This window comes from Lontra canadensis, unplaced genomic scaffold (assembly GCF_010015895.1).
Source record: "Lontra canadensis isolate GAN:19392208 unplaced genomic scaffold, GSC_riverotter_1.0 scaffold3, whole genome shotgun sequence".
Taxonomy (NCBI): domain Eukaryota; kingdom Metazoa; phylum Chordata; class Mammalia; order Carnivora; family Mustelidae; genus Lontra; species Lontra canadensis.
In genome coordinates, this window is record NW_022630997.1 from 13,052,839 (window position 1) to 13,060,057 (window position 7,219).

The window sequence follows — 7,219 nt, forward strand, 5'->3', positions numbered from 1 at the left end:
TTTATTTTCTACAGAGAGTGAAGTGGATAGTGTTTATATTTGGGATTTCAGACACATTTGAGTGAAGAAATTCATTTCTGGAAAACTAAGGAAAAAATTTTAAAAAGAGGGAGAGAGAGAAAATTAAGTGAAAGTTTCACAGAAAATGTTCAATTTCTTTTCCAGTCTTCTCCCACATAGTTCCCAGAAAACTAGCAGCCAGTTTATAGCCTCCAAATGGGAATAACTGAACCAGTTCTTGGGGTTATCTGACCATCTGGAGCTAAAAGACTGAAAAATACAGACATTAATGATTCCCAAAGAAACAGCCAATTCAGATGATGCTAGAGTGAACAGCTCTAATCAAATGTACAGGATTTCTGATTAACTCTTTATTCAAGCAAAAAACAAGACTTACTAGGCCTTTGAAACAAGCATTGGATATTCAGATTCCAAAACCAAATGAAGAAGTAACTCTTCTCAATTTTAGTTTCTTTAGTTTATTACCATGAGTAGTTTCTTTATTAATATTTTCAAAAACATAATTAGAAAAATGTATCTGTGCAACAAAAACAGAAAGCTACCTAAAGGAACATGCATAGAATATATATGAGATCTTGATGATGGGAAAAAATTAATAATAACAGATCTTGTAGAACATAAGGTTAAGGAAATCACCTTATTTGAGGAGAAATAAACAGAAGAAAAGTGATGAAGAGCAGAAGGCAAATGATTCAGGAAGTACAATGTCTGAATAATAAGTAATCTAGAGAAAAGAGACAAAAGAAAATAAGGGAGGATTTCATCAAAAATATAAATCAACATTTTTTCTAGAACTGAGAGACATGTTTATCCAGAAAAAAAAAAAAAGACACCAAAGAGCATTACTGAAAATTTGAAAATAAGAGTCATGAAAAGAAAATTCTAGAAGCTTCTAGATAAGGAGAGAAAAGATTTACATAAAAATTTATAAATAATAATGGCTTGGGATTTCTCCCATAATAGCAACTGCAGCTGTCAGAATGGAGCAGAAAAAAGGTCTTCAAAATTCTGAGAATTTTTTTCCAAACAGAACTGTATACTCTGACAGATTGTCAAGATACTTTCAGTTGTGCCAAAAAATAAATAAAAACAAAAATAATAATAATGAAATAAAATTTTCCTGTGATACACTCTGTTAGGAAACCACAGGAAAAATATGTTGTACCAATATGAGGGAGAAAACCAAGGAAGACCACAGGTGATGTAGGAAATAGAGTCAGCAAAAGAATTTAAAAATGTCCTTATAATGATGTTTTAAGGAGTTTGCACAATGACATTTGTTCACTAGATTTAGAGAGCTACTTTTTAGAATGGAAATGGCTAGAAGTGAGGTATTTTTAAAGTGAAATTCATAAAAGTTTAATTTTATTGAAGGTACTGAGAAAAAATTTGCTCAGTTGGTGAAGAATTTGGGATGGAGTTAATGATTTCCTCTTATACAGGAAAGGAAACCAACCACGTTAAATACGACATGTCTCATCTTTGAGAAGTGTCAACATGGTAAGAATAATCTAAATAATAAACATTGACTGATTTTTATGTTACGACTATGTTGGAAGGATGTGGGGCAGGGTTAGTCAGGATGGTAATGAAAGAGAGGTACATGGTTATTTTCTTCCATAGCAAGAACTTTTTTTTTTTTTTTTAAGAACTAGCAATATAAACTTTACTTAGAGATTTTTTCCTCCCATATATGGTGGTAATGACTCTCTTCCATGTGTTCAATCAGGCAGAAGCTCTGTCTTCTTCAACTTGATATCTAAGTCAAGTTTTCTTCAATGTGACATCTCAGTCAAGTTTATCACTATCCAAATCAGTCCAGGAGCACAAGAGAAGAACCCATGGGAAGTTCTGAAGGAACATGGCAAGTGGGAGAGAGTCACACCAGTTCTGTCCCAACTGAATTGGTAGAACTCAGTCTCATGGCCATTCCTAATTGCCTCAGATATTGGAAATGAAGCCTAGCTCTGTGTCACAGAAAAATAGTACACAAATTTTGGTGAACAGTTAGTATTTCTGTTGCAATTTATAAAACCATTATTTAAGTCCATGTACAGCCTGTTGTTTCAGTTGTGATTTTTTTTGAAATGATAAGCAGACCAGAAAGAGTCATTAAAATTGATCAGTCATAGACTATATTTACCTGGCATTGTTTTTTTTTTTAAGATTTTATGTTTTTATTTCACAAAGAGAGAGTGAGAGCGGGAACACAAGCAGGGGGAGTGGGAGAGGGAGAAGTAGGATTCCCACTGAGCAGAGAGGCCGATGCAGGGCTCAATCCCAAGACCCCAGGATCATGACCTAAGCCAAAGACAGATGCTTAATGACTAAACCACCCAGGTGTCCCGCATTGTTTTGATTATAAAATTTCCTGGAAGTTACCAAGTACTTCTTCTCTAGAGTCACTTTGTTCTATGCTTCCTATAGGGGAAAGTCAATGGCCCTTTCTAAGAATACAAACTAAATTAAACAGCATGATCCTAAAATAATGGCAGAGAAGGTAGAGTTGTCTCTATTTTACATAGGAAGCAACTGGATTCTTGAATAGTTGATAGACAAAAAGTTGGTCATTTACTAATTCATTTCTCTGATCGCTGTTAAAGCATCTACCACAGGCCAGTCACCTGCTATGCACAACAGATACAGCAGCAAACAATCCAGACAACTTTCTGCGCAGACAAAACTTTAATCCTGGGGAGGCTGTCCAGTGGCACAATGAAGATCCTAACTCAGGTCTTCAGCCTGGAGTGCAAAAGATTTTCATGGAGCACTGGGTGTGGTGCAAAAACAATGAATACTGTTACGCTGAAAATAAATTTAAAAAATTAATAAAATAAATAAATAAATAAATATATATATATATATATGATTCCCAGCAGCTCGCACTGTGCTTCTCTGGCTCATATTTTTCATATCCTCTGTCCTCAGTTTCATTGAAATAAACTGTCTTCAGATATACAATAGGAGGGGGCTTCTCCTATTTACAGAGTCAACAAAAGATGCAAATTCTCTTTGGGAACATTTCTGTGAGTCAAAATCACACCCCTTTTTTCCCCTTAGCAGCTTTTGACAGATGCTTCAGACCAGCGTGAAAAGAAAGACATGCATATTCTCTTTCAGGATCTCCATTGTTTTTCCCCAGTGATGACAGAGGCACTTGTGACAGGCACCTTTATTTCTGGCTGCCTCTAAGACTTGTGAGGCATGTTCTTCCATTCAAACAGACCTGGTACAGTCTGGTCTCCCACGTTATGATGTCTGTAAGATATTTATCCAGCTGCCTGAAAATCAGCAATTGTTTCTGTTTCCTTCATTTGGGAAAACATCACCCACCGACGTTCGTACTTGCACTTAAATGATGCGTGCTTAGTTGGTGTTAGGTTTAGTGAAAGAGAATCTTTGCAGAGATGGTAGGAGAATCTTTGCAGAGATTGAAGAGAAAGTTGCACTGAATATGACAACGCTTACAGGGAACACAGAAATTCCAGAAGAGTTGTCCTCAAGGGATAATCATTTAGTTCGTTGCCCAAAGCAGGATAATTTGAGAATGAGAGGTGATGATGTTAACATCAGTGGTACTGAGACCACAAATATAAGTAGTATTCTGGACCAAAAGGAAATGCAAGCGTTTAAGATTGATTTCACTTTCTTTATCCATTGATGAATGAATGGGTAAACAAATCTGGTGCATCTTTGGAATGTTATTTAACATTATTGGAATCAGATCTGGAATGTTATTTAACCTTAAAAAAAGGAAGAAAATTCTGGAGCGCCTGAGTGGCTCAGTGAGTTAAAGCCTCTGCCTTCGGCTCAGGTCATGATCCCAGGGTCCTGGGATCGAGCCCCACATCAGGCTCTCTGTTCAGCAAGGAGCCTGCTTCGTCCTCTCTCTCTGCCTGCTTCTCTGCCTACCTGTGATCTCCATCTGTCAAATAAATAAATAAAATCTTAAAAAAAAAAAAAAAGAAAGAAAGAAAAGAAGAAGAAAATTCTGACATGGACCACAACATGCGAGCATAATGCCAAGTGAAATACATCAGTCACAGCAGGATAAATGCTGTATGATTCCACTTATAGGAGATATCTGGAATGGTCAAATTCATGGAAACAGGGAGGAGAAAACGGTGGTTGCCAGGCAATGAGGGGAGGGGCAAATACGGACTTAATGTTCAGTAAGTACAGAGTCTCAGTTTGAAAAGATGAAAAAGTTCTGGAGATAGCTAGTTATGAAGACTGCACAACATGAATGTACTTATGCCACTGAACCGTATACTTACAGATGGTTAAAACGATTCACTTTATGTTACATATATTTTACCACAATAAAAAAAAAATGACTGACTTCACTTTATTTACTGGGAAATTGTGAATATAGGACCAGAGTACTCCAAGGGACCTTGGTCCCAGGCATAACATATTATGACCCTAATTAAGAGTCATCAAAGTTAGGGTGTGGTTGAATCACCGACCACTCCTCTCTGTTATCATCATTTGAGGAAAAATATGAGGATTCCAATGGAGATTTCCTCCTGGTAAAGCGGGTCAGAGAACTCAGACAGCCCTCCTACCTCCCTCCTCAGCCTAGACTTGAGTACAACCCAGATGTTAGTGACCATGGGAGGTAGAAAATCTGTAACTATGAGAGCAGCAATCTGCTGGCTCGCCCAAAGCAAACTTGCTTGATTTGCTTATTACAGGAAGCAAGGTGAACTCTCTCTTCCTGAGAGTAGGAGGCCCAAGAAGCCAAGAGGAAAAGGGATCCAGGAGACCAAGAGGAAGGAGACCCTACATGGTCTGGGTTTCAGCCAGTGGCCCAGTCTGCCTTTCTATTAATACCTCACAGATGCCAGGTTCGGCTCAAACTCAACAACCACCCTAGAGGCCCCCACAGTCTATACCCAGTAAAGAGGAAAATATAAAGGGATGAAAAAGAGAAGTGAAAATAAAGATTCCCTTCCAACAAAAACCGCTTTAAACCTTTGCTTTCCTATAGCCTCTTAGATGCACAACAAACATTTTCCCCTCCCGTTAACATCTGATGTTCGAAAGTATTGGATTTTCTTCTTCGCCTTGTGGCCCATCATTTTCTGTGCATGCCATTCTGTTTCCCATTTACTCCCAACGTGATGCTCAGAAAAAAGAACCATTTGGAGTATACATTATAAGGGGGGGGGGGCGGTCATGGTCCTTAGATGAAAGGTGAGTTGCTCTGGCACGGTATCAATCCTGCAGTCTACTTACCCTAATTCTGCCTTGCACTGTGATGAACTGATTCATGTGTCTATGGCCTGTCCCACCCTTCAGCCCCAAATTGAGAGCAAGCTCCTGAAGGGCACAAACAATAAGAATCCTGCTTTCCATAAGAATCCATGCCACCACGCCTTAGGTGTTCCATAAATGTCACTGCTCCTGGAGTCTTTATTAAGTCTCAGGTCATGGCAAGGTCTCTGCCCCAAGGGAACCTATTATTTAATAACAATATATGGATTCTGGAATGGCTGGTGTCAGGCTGGTGTCAGGCCGATGTCAGGATGCCTCCTCACAGGCCCTGTGGGGCCTCTGGGAGGAAAGACTTTCAAGAAGATTAGGAGATGAACGTGTTCTGAAAGACAGCACACAGTGAGGCTTGACTGCAAATTGGGCATTTTATTGCATTTGTCTGATGGATAATCACAGATAAAGACTTTGATCTTTATCCCCATGGCAGCAATAAGAAAAAAAAGCATGAACTCTATGTACTATCTTTTATTTCTTTTTTCTGCAATTCCAGGAAAACAGAACCCATTAAAATGCTCAGAAGAATCTCTCTGTTGTGTTCTTAAGTGTCAAATCAAGTGTGGCTGCGTGTTACCTCCCTGCCCTCCCCCACTCCAGCCAATGCCACAGTAAGAAGGAGGGAGGGAAAGAATAGGAGAGTTTCTCCCTTACCAGAAAGACTAATTGATGGGGAAGAGGAAGAATGTTGAAGGGGAGGGAAAAGAGAATGGAGGATTAAATGCTGAGAGTATCAGGGAAAAGACAAGGGGGAAGAATTAAGCAGGAAGTTGTAGCATGGCGGCTGTAAGGCCACGATCAGATCGGGGCTTTCTCCTCGGACACAGAACTCTGAAGTCCTGGGTCCTAGAGTGGCAATGTCAGGAAGATTCTTCCTCCCTCTGTCACTGAACCAAGTGAAACATTTCACAAATTTGAGAACTGAATCCAAACAGATCAAATCAACCAATCAATCAATCAATCAGCATGTAGGGAAGCAACAGCAGAGTTCCAGGAGCTTGATAGCCCAGCGTGGAACTCCTTCCATCCCCCTGATGCCTTGAGTTGAGTCTACTTGTTATTTAATCAATACGATTAGTGGTCATGTTCATTAAGAACAAAAGGGTAACTTTCAATGATAAGGTGAAGATTAATGTTAACTTTTATGTGCCTCACAAAGGAATCGGCCAGAGACAAGTGCTTCAAAGCTTGAGATAAAGTCTGGCACGCTGAGCAGATGGGTGTGGCCATGTAGGGCACTGTGGTGTGTGATTGCCCAGGGCCCACCCCCAGCGAGGGTGTGGGTTCTGGGCCACACGTATTCCAACCCATTTTGACCAAGAGATTCAAATGTAAGCATGTACCATTTTATCCAAGGAGGATGACACACAGAATCATTTACTTTTAACATGAATTTGTGAAATATTTTACGTGTTTAACCTATTCAAAGTCTTGAATCTGTATCTTAATTTTCTCCTGTTTGAATATACAGGCACACAGGCATACCTCAGAGACATGGTGGGCTTAGTTCTAGACTACTGCAGTAAAGCCAAGATCACAATAAGGAGAGTCTAATGAGCTTTTTGGCTTCTCAGAATTTATAAAAGTTACATTTAAATTTACTGTAGTCTATTACGTGTCCAAAGCATTGTGTCTAAAAACAGTGTTTATACCTTACTTTAAAAACACTTTACTGGTAGGGTGCTGGGGTGGCTCAGTTGGTTAAGCATCTGCCTTTCAGTTCAGGTCATGACCCTGAGGTCCTGGGATCCAACCCCTGCATTAGCAAGGAGTCTGCTTCTCCCTCTGCCTCTCCCCCTGGCTTCTGCGCTCTCGCTCTCTCTCTCTCTCTTGCTCACTATCTCTTTCAAATAAATAAGTGAAATCTTAAAAAAAAATACTGGTAAAAAAATGCTAAGCATCCTCTGAGCTCTCAGTGAGTCAT